General features: G+C 35.2%; 1 protein-coding gene across 1 annotated transcript in view; it reads right to left on the reverse strand.

Moving 5' to 3' along the window:
* Positions 1-10,733: 10,733 nt before the first annotated feature.
* The window catches only part of ANKRD50 (ankyrin repeat domain 50), a 32,648-nt gene continuing 31,345 nt past the window's right edge, over positions 10,734-12,036 (reverse strand). Inside the window, exon 4 of the mRNA XM_039364521.1 lies at positions 10,734-11,222. The gene's annotated coding sequence lies outside the window, so the exon portion shown is untranslated. The remainder of the gene's footprint in view (positions 11,223-12,036) is intronic.

Below are 12,036 nucleotides of genomic sequence, written 5' to 3' on the forward strand. Positions count from 1 at the left end.
TGTTTCACAATCTGCACCAGGAAATTTCTGGACCTCACTACTTCATATTTTTTCCGATTATGTAGCCGATTTGACTGCAAGATTGTTCATCCAGTGTAGTCCAAGTATAAAACATTTATTCTGATGTTGTTTGAAGTGATAGGGGTTTTTTTGCAAAATTATATTAACACAAATCTTATTGTACTTACCTAATCCAATTCTTAGAGTGATCCCAGATTTCAGCAACTTTTTGCCTTCCAAACAATCATTTAATAATCATGTTTTTTTTCTGCTATTGAATTATGGGACATATACTTGTAATAACAGAGTTTACTGAATAGTCAATAATTCTAATATGTAGAGCTCTGATTTGATATGCAATATATATTATGTATTTTAGGTTGCACATAAGTACATGTGAAACTCTTTTTGAGGGACACTGAGCCTCCATTTCTTTCTACAAGGTTTTGTGAAGCATAAATCCTGTACCCAAGATAAAAGTCAAAGGGCTGATAAATTCAGGATACAATAGATGGTAGTGCTGATAAAAGAGAATGCAATGTAAAACTTAGAATACAACTTCAAGTTCCAAAGTAGAAATCATGAAGTTAATGACTTAAATTTCATTTCATTTCTGAATTGGTAGTATCACATTGAGTTTAGACCAGAGGTTCCCAACCTTTTGAGCACCAGGAGAGTGCTGTGGAGAGGTTTTTCTGCAGACTGGAAAAGGTGTGGTTTCTTGTACTGCCTGCATCCCGCAGATGGGGCTTTGTTTGCATGGACTGGTTTCTGGCATGCCACGGCCTGATGCCAGTTCACAGATCGGGGTTTGGGGACCCCTGGTCTAGACTGTTTAGCAAAAGCTTGATCTGCCCAAACTTTACAACAGAAGTAAGGAAAGATTTAGTAATACCAAAGGTAGCGATGTAACTGCTAGGACTTGAATCACCAACTGCCAATATTTTTAAATACCCTAAAGCTAAAAAAGCATACCAATTTTGAAATTCAACATGTAACTTGGGGACGTAATTGTTTGATGTATGTAATTCATGTACACAATTTGCACTGTCTTTTATGATTAAAATTACTAGGTAACGCAACACAACCAGACCGCCATAAGTGGAGAAACTTGATTGATTTAACTTTATCTTTTGGGACGTCTAAGTGATTATCATTCTATATTTCAGTTGGCACTTCTTACATTTGTGTAATAGAAAATACATGTTCTCAGACTTTCATATTTTCTTTTCCACTGAGTCCCATGCATTTCACTAGAGTCATAGTATAAGAAATTTGGGATAACGGTTTTATAGAAAAAAGAAAGGGATAATAACATATCAATAATAATTGATAGCATTTTAGTTCTGTAACAAGTAACGGGATTCATTTATTCATTAATATATCTAGAATACTTATTGCCTGCTGTACAGCAACAAGTGTTTTGAAAGCTGTTCAGAATTTTAACACCCAAATTATTAGAATGACCAAAGCCAAGATTAAAGCCAAAATCCTAATCTTATATTTGTAAACAGCTTTTTTGTAATAATAGTTACAAAGTCTGCTCCCCAAAAATCCAACAGGATAGCATTGGGCAGCTGTTTATCCTGTGGATAAATTATGGATGGACGAAAGGAAATGATTATCATATGTTATCTCTCCATGTAAGTATATTTCATCTGTCTAGGCATGCACTCCCTTCATTCACACTTTAAATAGCAATGAATAAGCTATAACATAGTTATATAGAAAATGTTTAGTCACTTCTAGTCAAACTGTATATTTCAATGAATTCCTAACTGAAGCTGGCATGACCTTGATATGGTCCAAAGATACATGACATTTTCTTGCAAATTTGAATGCTAACTTATTGTTGTTCAAAAGTTTAGGAAATAATAAAAAACAGTGAACATTGAAATGTTGAAGTGGAACACTCACTTTGGGACACACACACCTTGGCAGAAATAAAGAGTTTTCAAAATTTTCTGTAGAATTTTTATATTGAAAATTTTTCCCAAGAATCTTTCTTTTTCTACTTTTGGATCTTATCCCTCCCCCTCTTGTAAAATTCTTCTACCTCAGAATTTTGTATATTGCACATTTTAGATTTCTTCCAGGTTTTCAATATAATTCAAGTTTGAGGAATATTTCTTTTCTATTAAGTATTTTATAGTTAATTTGGATGTATGTTTCAGTCCATTATCTTGCTGAAATCCCAATTTTTTGTCAGCTTCAGTTTCTTATCTGGAGTAAGACATTAACTTTTAAAGTAAGTTAATATTTGAATCTATTATTCCTTAGACTCACACATTTTCTCTGCTGCTGGCTGTCATTCAGTCCAAGCCTGACAACACCACTCTTGTATTTAATGGTTAGCCTTTTCTTCAATACTTTTGTCCTTTTTTTTCTTTAATTGTAACATGTGGTGTTGCTAAATAGTTGCATTTTGTTTCATTAGTCTAAAGTACTTTGTTTTGTTCCCAAATGTTTCAGACTTATCAAGTTTCTTTGATGGAAGGAAAGGGATGAGACCAGGAAAGGGTTTTTTTTTCCTGACATTTTTTTCTGTGCAGATCACTGGGCAGAAGCAGCATTGTATTGTGGTCTGCATAAAACTTCAGTATCAGCTAAACTTTTCAGCAGATCATTTGCAGTAATCAATGAGTTCAGTTTTAAAGATCTAAATATATTTAAGGCATTCTAAGGTATCTCGTTAGTTTTCAAGTGAATCAACGAAGTTGGTTATTTAGCTGGCCATAGGAAATTTTAAGTTGTTATTTTTGCTAGCAGTGTTACGAAGTACTGACCGGAAGGATTGTTTTTAGTTTCTACATCTGCCATATATAATATTTTATTACTTTGGATCTGTACACAATTGTACCTTCATATTGCACATGGATTCCAATTTGTAAAAAGATATGGTTAACTTTGTACAATGTACAATGTAGAATTTCTTTGAACAGTTCCTTAAGGATTGATTAAAATATATAATTAGACTAAAGATGTCTAAAATGTTTCATATAACTGCACAGAAATTTACAAATAATGGACAACAGATATGACAAAACTAGCCCAAATTATATCATTGTAATACAGTATATCAAGATACACTTGCATTCTACAAATCCCATCAGAAAAGGATAAAAATATGGGTTCAGGAACAAAATTTTCTAGAATGCATCTTATTTCTGCATATGCTTTCCAGAATTGAAGGGTTACAACGCACACAAACATACACACAGCCCAAGTATTTACTGACATTTCTTTAGGAGTTATAAATTTTCCTATCATTTACTGTGTCAACTAGTTGTAGTGCAATCCAGATTGAACTATCAGAAAGGAAAAGAATTCTAGTTCAATTGCCTATCCACTTCCCACATCATTCCATTTCCTGGTTTCTAATCAATAATGACAGATAATTTAAAGTATTAGATATAATATTGCACACTTATTTGCATCATGATTTGTGTGCATCTTTGGTCATGCAGGAAATGAAATGCAATTCAAAACTTTTTCTGATTTTGATGGGTCCATTCAAAGGATGAGCTAGTTTGAGTCAAGCCAAATGGATTTAATTAAGTCTAACTTAAAGCTGGAAGATGGCCATTGTTTGGACAAAAAAATCAAAATCCTTCTAGTAAGGATCACTGTTTTAAATTAGTTCCAATTACTAGTATTTGTCTCTTTTAATGTAATGTTACATATATTCCCACCATAGTAGCATAATTATTTCTGATGTTAATTTTCCTATATAGTTACTAGTAGTCAAACTTGCATAGTTTTATCTACTTTACAACACTCAGAAACCTCCCAACCGAATGCTTTTATCACATATTATATTCCAAGTCATCTTGCATATTAAAGCGAGTCAGGCTTAGTACTATATGGAACCGCATCTACATGGAGAGAAGTGTGTAGTGAAATGCCCCAGGGCTCTGTTCTAGGCCCAGTGCTCTTCAATATCTTCATCAACGATTTGGACGAGGGGATAGACGGGGAACTCATCAAATTTGCAGATGATACCAAGCTGGCAGGAATAGCCAACACTCCAGAAGACAGGCTTAGGATACAGGAGGATCTGAACAAACTGGAATACTGGGTGCTATCTAACAAAATGAAATTCATCGGTGAAAAAAGTAAAGTTCTACATTTAGGCAAGAAAAAACAAATGTACAGGTATAGTATAGGAGGTACCTTGCTCAATAGTAGCAACTGTGAGAGGGAACTTGGGAGTCCCAGAAGACAATCACTTAGATATGAGCCAGCAGTGTGCTGCAGCTGCCAAAAAAGCCAACACAGTGTTAGGCTGCATTAATAGAGGGATAGAATCAAGATCACGTGAAATATTAATACCATTTTACAATGCCTTGGTAAGGCCAACTTGGAATACTGCATCCAGTTTTGGTCACCACGATGTAAAAAAGATGTTGAGACTCTAGAAAGAGTACAGAGAAGAGCAACAAAGATGATTAGGGGACTGGAGGCTAAAGCATATAAAGAATGGCTGCTGGAATTGGGTATGTCTAGTTTAATGAAGAGAAGGACGAGGGGGGACATGAAAGCAGTGTTCCAATATCTCAGGGGCTACCACAAAGAAGAGGGAGTCAAGCTATTTTCCAAAGCACCTGAAGGCAGGACAAGAAGCAACGGGTGGAAACTAACAAAAGAGAGAAGCAACCTAGAACTAAGGAGAAACTTCCTGACAGTTAGAACAATTAACCGGTGGAAAAACCTGCTTCCAGAAGCGGTGAATGCATCAACACTGGAAGTTTTAAAGAAGAATCTGGACAGCCATTTGTCCGAAATGGTATAGGGTTTCCTGCCTGAGCAGAGGGTTGGACTAGATGACCTCCAAGGTCCCTTCCAACTTTATCATCATTATTATTATTAGATCAGTTGTATAGATAGTTGTGAATAGCCCTTAAAACATGGATATACTGAGCTACCTATTCTATCTATGGAAGATTACTGATAATGGCTAGGAAGCAACAAAATAGAATATGCAATTTAATAATTTGGCTCTGGGAAAGGAATGACAAGAGTTATATTTTATCTATTTACTTATATGCAGATTATAGTTTATATTGACATATGCAGATTATAAGTCATAAATCTGTTATGAGAAATGCTAGACTAGAAGAAATAGAAAATAGAATTAAGAGTGTTGGGGGAAACAACCTTGAAAATGCAGTTGATTTCATTTAATAGAAGTAAAGAAGACTTAAAGAGAGTCTTGGTGGAATATCCAATATCTCAGGGGCTGCCACAAAGAAGAGGGAGTCAAGCTATTCTCCAAAGCACCTAAAGGCAGGACAAGAAGCAACGGATGGAAACTAATCAAGGAGAGAAGCAACCTAGAACTAAGGAGAAACTTCCTGACAGTTAGAACAATTAACCAATGGAACAACCTGCCTCCAAAGTGGTGAATGCTCCAACCCTGGACGTTTTTAAGAAGAGACTGGACAGCCATTTGTCTGAAATGGTATAGGGTTTCCTGCCTGAGCAGGGGGTTGGACTAGGTGCCTTCCAATTTTGTTATTATTAAGGTGCCTTCCAATTTTATTATTATTATTATTGTATTACAAAATTGGGATAAAATACAACAAGAAAAAATGAAACATTTCATATAATCACATCCAACATTCCATTAATATAGTTAGACCTTGATTGTTCAGAGAAGGGACAATAGCAAACAAATGTAAAACAAATATCTGCTGAAAAGCAAATATATTTATTATGCACTTTCATATACATAAGGACTTTTGCTTAATATAATACAAGAAATAAAATAAAAATTTTACAATGTGAAATTCAATGTACATTTTAGGCTATTTACAAACAGTCCAGGAAAGAAAGTTTCAACTGTGCACTATGTTATTTGAACAGTTCCAGTGGAGGATATCAAGCATTAATAGACATTGGCATAGCAGCACAGATGACAAGAGGAAAGGATGTTTTAAGTAAAAGTAAAGCCATTTCCCATACTGATCATAATAAGATCTATATGGCGCTGCTATACCTTAACATGTCAACATTTTGAAAGATAAATTAACTAGCTGCTTCCCCTTAAGAATACCTGCTGGGGTCACTTGTGCTACAGATATTAAAAATCACTTTCTCAAACTGCAACGGGTGATAATTTAGTTCATCTGGGAATGACTTTAGACCGTGAATTGTAAGGAAAATAACAAAAGATTGTAAAATGAGATGTAAAATAGAACCTAGGAGTCCTGAATTATACTAAATTATAGCCGCTCAGCCCTATCATATCATGGCTTAACAGAATTGAACACACTCAAGAACTTAAAAATGGTAAAAAAGCATAGAATTGTCAATCTTTGAGATAATCAATGTTTACCTTTCTTGGAGAGAGGCCACAAAAGTCAATATATTAAAATCATATATTAAAGCAATGTGAAAGAGTCTCACACTCTTGTCAAGTGGATAGATTTATAATAATCAAGGCAGGCATGCTGTATTCCAAAAAGGTTCTGAAAATATACAGGAACTTTTATGTCAATGTATTATCATAAACCACTTTCCGTTTAATCTTTTTTAGCTGATTATTATGCTTAGGGGATATTCTTACCCCAGCTCCTTCAAATGATAAAATTATTCTGCTGAAAATCTAAAGGGTTCGGCAACATGTAGCCTTGTTGTGAATATGGCCATAAATGTAATTATAAAGTCACAAATACATACTAGGATAAAACAAGTCCAATAAATACAATCTCAGCAATAGCTGAGATAAGAAAGACAACAATCTTTAGGAATATTTGTTTGGAATAAAACATTAATAAGAAATAAGGGCTGCAGTGTTGAATTGTTTTGCAAATACCCAGTACTAGAAGTTCAGAACAAATTTAAGCCAATGGTTTATATCCTAGGTCACTTAGCAATATTACTACTCCTGTATTATTTTACAAGAATCCTAATGGGTTCAGAATTATAAGCAGCTAGCAAAATATTAGGAAAAGGAGATTTTCAGGGAGTATGAATTCCTGTTTACACTGCATGTATCTTTTATGCTCTCAATGCACATAACCATGAATCTTTCTCTTTGCCATATTCTCATCAGCCAGGGGAGACTTCCTACCGACAAGCTTTTGCCACAAATTTTGACCTTATGGCAGAAATCCCCATAGTTGAGCTATAATTTGTTCCATAAACAGCCATTTCTTCTTCTTAGGAAAAGTAAAGTAGTGACACTTGGTAACATCCCAGAAACGGGAAAAACACAAATGCCTGCCATCAGATACTCCTGTTCCGAGTTGTTTTTCGTGACAAAAGAGATGCACAGAATACCAGGAACAGGATTTTATATCAATAGATAAAGACTGCTACAAGGCAATTTCAAACATTTTTCTTTGATATTTAGAGCTTTAGAACTCTAATATATTTTTAAAATATATTTGAAAGAATGACTCAAGTGGTACAATCCAGCTGTTTACTATTATTTTCAGCTAGAAAGCTATTATTACAGTTTACCATTTGCATCTAATCCAATAATAATATCAATAGATGCCAAAATTAAAAATCTGAAAAGAGAACTTTATATTGGGGCTACACACTGAACAAAAAGAAGCAAAATAAGCCATTCTTCCTGCTTTAAATACATCAGGCAGGTATCTGGAGTTAGGCTTGTCAACTGCTTTTAATCATTTCATTTTTCAGTAAATTGTTTTATGTGGGTTAACATTTCATGTCTACTTAACACTCAAATAGGTACCAGACATCTTCTAGACGTTTTGGACTCAGTTACCCATTAGTTTCAAACGGGGACGACTGGAGATCACTAAATTGTCAGTACAATATAGTTCAGTGCAATAGAGATATCTTGTTTATCTCAAATCATTTAATTGGTGTTTAAAGGATTGAACAACAGCCTTCATATATTATAACAGATACCGTACCACTAGACTGTGTCTCTTCCACAGAAAAATCTGAAACGAGTCAGGGTTATGGATCTCTGTTAGCCTTTCAGAGGAAAGAGGCAACACAGATATAATTTGACTTAAGTCAATTAAATGAGACATTGTTTCAAATACATTCCTTCACCAATGCTCTTCAAAATGAGTAACAAGAACAAGCTTAATGACTTGTAGCTAGAATGACAATTTAGCTACCATTGTCAAAAGACTGACATTCCTGGTGAGAAGCATCTGATATACAAGGCAATAACCAAAAGGAAATACAATTTAAGATGGACAGAAGAGTACTTCATATTGGTTTGGCATCATGTTTGAGATGACCTTTACTATGTATGTACCCATGATTTTTTTGCGAACATAAAATATGAACCAATCATACCCAGATAGAGCTATATGACCGAACACTGACATTTGGAATTGCAGTGTTTTTTTGGTGGGGGAAATCATAAATATTATCAATTATTATTATGGCTGTGACACTGTGAAGAAGAGGAGCTGGGATTGTTGTCTGTGTTTGGGAAAAGCACTGCAACCACGCAGAAATTCTCTGTATTCTTTAAGAGGGTTGTAAAAGTTTACAGACCCAGAAACCTGGGAACATGTATTCATTCACTCACAAATTTGTTCACAAGCATCCACACCAGTGTTTCACTTTCCTGGCTAACAGAACTGCACCCAGACATTTTCAAGGACATGCCAAAGTCCAGAGATAGCCTCACACCATCCAGAATCTTAGCTTACAAAAGCAAATGCTAAGGCAGAATGGGGATGTATGCTTGGTAGAAAAGATGATATAAAGATAGAAAAATGAAGCTGATATCTGGAGATTGGTAGCTATCACGGGCAGGCAAGAGGACTATTATTCAACTGCTAGGACCACAAACTATAGTGAGCAGCATTGTGCTAGTGTAAGTCCCATTTAGAGCTTTGCTGGAAGCATGGTAGCAACCAGAAAAAGAACTGCATTGAGACAGCACGTCATCCCAACCAATATAAAAAACGTTTGGAAGAAGGATAAGATTGTGTACCACTTTAAAGACTTGGAGATTTTGTCTGAACTGAGTATTAAAAGACTGAGGGAAAAAAGGATTGAATATTAAACATGGCAACAGCAACTTCCAAATCCGAGAGGGATGGAATTGACCCAGAGCAATAGACTTTTGTTGGGGAAGGTATGTGCTGCAATAAAACATTGTGTACAGATTTACTATGCTGTGGTGTGTCTACTCCTTGGAAAGTAAAGAACCTCAAAGGCAATTAGCACTGTGGCTGTGGCAGTTCACATAATTCTCTTCCACATGCAAATTGCACCCTTTGAAATACTGTAGCTACAACCTTTTGTATGAGTATATGTGAACCTGCAGTAAAAAAAATATAAGAAGTCTTATGACATCTTAAAGTCTAACTAGGAATCACATGCTGCAAAGCTGCTGGTGCAAACATAAAACAGAAAAATAATGTTCAATTGGTGTGTAAAAGGCTTATTAAAAGAAATAACCAGATGTACAGATGAAACTCGAAAAAATTAGAATATCGTGCAAAAGTTCATTTATTTCAGTAATGCAACTTAAAAGGTGAAACTAATATATGAGATAGACTCATTACATGCAAAGCAAGATAGTTCAAGCTGTGATTTGTCATAATTGTGATGATTATGGCTTATAGCTCATGAAAACCCCAAATCCTCAATCTCAGAAAATTAGAATATTACGTGCAATCAATAAAACAAGGATTGTACATAGAACTTCTGAAAAGTATAAACATGCATATGTACTCAGTACTTGGTTTGGGCCCCTTTTGCAGCAATTACTGCCTCAATGAGGCGTGGCATGGAAGCTATCAGCCTATGCACTGCTGAGGTGTTATGGAAGACCAGGATGCTTCAATAGCGGCCTTCAGCTCTTCTGCATTGTTCGGTCTCATGTCTCTTATCTTTCTCTTGGCAATGCCCCATAGATTCTCTATGGGGTTCAGGTCAGGCGAGTTTGCTGCCCAATCAAGCACAGTAATCCCACGGTCATTGAACCAGGTTTTGGTGCTTTTGGCAGTGTGTGCCTCTCCATTCTTCCTCCAGAGTCTGGATCCTTGGTTCCCAAATGAGATGCAAAAGTTGCTCTCATCAGAAAAGAGGACTTTGGACCACTGAGCAACAGACCAGTTCTGTTTTTCTTTAGCCCAGGTAAGACGCTTCTGACGTTGTTTGTTGTTCAGGAGCGGCTTGACAAGAGGAATACGACATTTGAAGCCCTTGTCCAGGATCCGTCTCTGTGTGGTGGCTCTTGATGCACTGACTCCAGCCTCAGTCCACTCCTTGTGAAAGTCCCCAACACTTTTGAATGGCCTTTTCCTGACAATCCTCTCCAGGCTGCAGTCATCCCTGCTGCTTGTGCACCTTTTACTTCCACACTTTTCCCTTCCACATAACTTTCTATTAATGTGCTTTGATACAGCATTTTGGGAACATCCAACTTAGTTTGCAATTACCTTTTGAGGCTTTCCCTCCTTGTGGAGGGTGTCAATGATGGTTTTCTGCACAACTGTCAGGTCAGCAGTCTTTCCCATGATTGTGATTCCTATGAACCTGACTGAGAGACCATTTAAAGGCTCAGGAACCCTTTGCATGTGTTATGGCTTAATTAGCTGATTAGAGTGGGATACTTTGAGCCTAGAATATTAAACCTGTTCACAATATTCTAATTTTCTGAGATTGTGGATATGGGATTTTCATGAGCTGTAGGCCATAATCATCTCAATTATGACACATCATGGCTTGAACTATCTTGCTTTGCATGTAATGAGTCTATCTCATATATTAGTTTCACCTTTTAAGTTGCATTACTGAAATAAATGAACTTTTGCATGATATTCTAATTTTTCGAGTTTCACCTTTTTGGCTGAAAGATTTTTTTGCCATATTAAAATAAAATAAATACATAAGGCAATGCCTTTCAGCACAAGCCACCATGGCATCTTTACCCGGATGATGCTTTTTGAAAAGAAGCTTACATTTCTAATTTCAGTTGTATGAGGAATATATGGTACTATCTTGTTCTGTTATTAAGGAAGAAAGTGCTTATTCTATGTATTAAGTATAAAGTACACAAAATACGATTTCTGAAGCACAGAAGGTTACATCAAGAAGGCAGCCTTAACTTTTAGGCACATTGCAGTAAATCAAGGTAACTGTGCTGCAGTGTTCACATTCAGAATTTTCAATGTAGTTTAATGAGTAAGAAATGCTTTTATCCCAGTCTAGCTGACAAACCATTCTTGGCAACCTCTTCTTTTTGTTCCTGGTGTTTTGAAAACTGCCTAAAAAAAAAAAAAAAAAAAAATTACATGAAAATTTACATTCTACCTCAAAAATCTTAATTTTATCAATAACTGATTTATAATGTTTTCAATGATATATGAATAGCAATGACTAAAAATCTTAACAGTTTATCATTGATTTTTGAGGATCTTTAAAATGGATTGTTTGAAATCAAATCCATAGTTTGATCAACAATCTACCATGAAGTCTACTGTATCCAAGTAACATTGTCATGTCAGACTTGCTCTTAGCACTTTACCATATCTCAGTGACATGGGGTTTTGAATTTCCCCTGCCCCCCCCCCCTGCAAATTGAATGCTACTCATAGGAATTAAGAAACAGAACAGGGTGATACAGCAACATGTTACAGATATTATGGTACTGGTGATAACATAACAATATGGCAATTATATTTTGACAAGATCATATCAATATTTAACATGTAATTTGTAACTGTCTATTTTTAACAAAATGAAAGCTTTTGTAACTTGAATTCCACTCATCCTTGAATTTCATTACATCACTTAATTATTATGGTTTTGTAATATTTTAGATATGAGACAAGATTGCATGGGCAAACACACAAGGCCAATTTGCAGTATTTTAAAAACACAATATTGTTATGTTTGGAAAAAAAGTTCTTGATTAAAGAAAAGCTTGTCCTTGAAAAAGTATAATCTAAGTCACAAGAAAGCTAATATATATAACTATGAAAATATAACTCTTACAAATAGCTTATTCTTAAATCAATATACTTCAGACATTGATTGATTGAAGTTAGGTGATATCCATATTGAATAAAATAAAAATAA

This window comes from Crotalus tigris, unplaced genomic scaffold (genome assembly GCF_016545835.1).
Source record: "Crotalus tigris isolate CLP2741 ecotype Arizona unplaced genomic scaffold, ASM1654583v1 scf7180000019772.107562, whole genome shotgun sequence".
Lineage (NCBI taxonomy): Eukaryota > Metazoa > Chordata > Lepidosauria > Squamata > Viperidae > Crotalus > Crotalus tigris.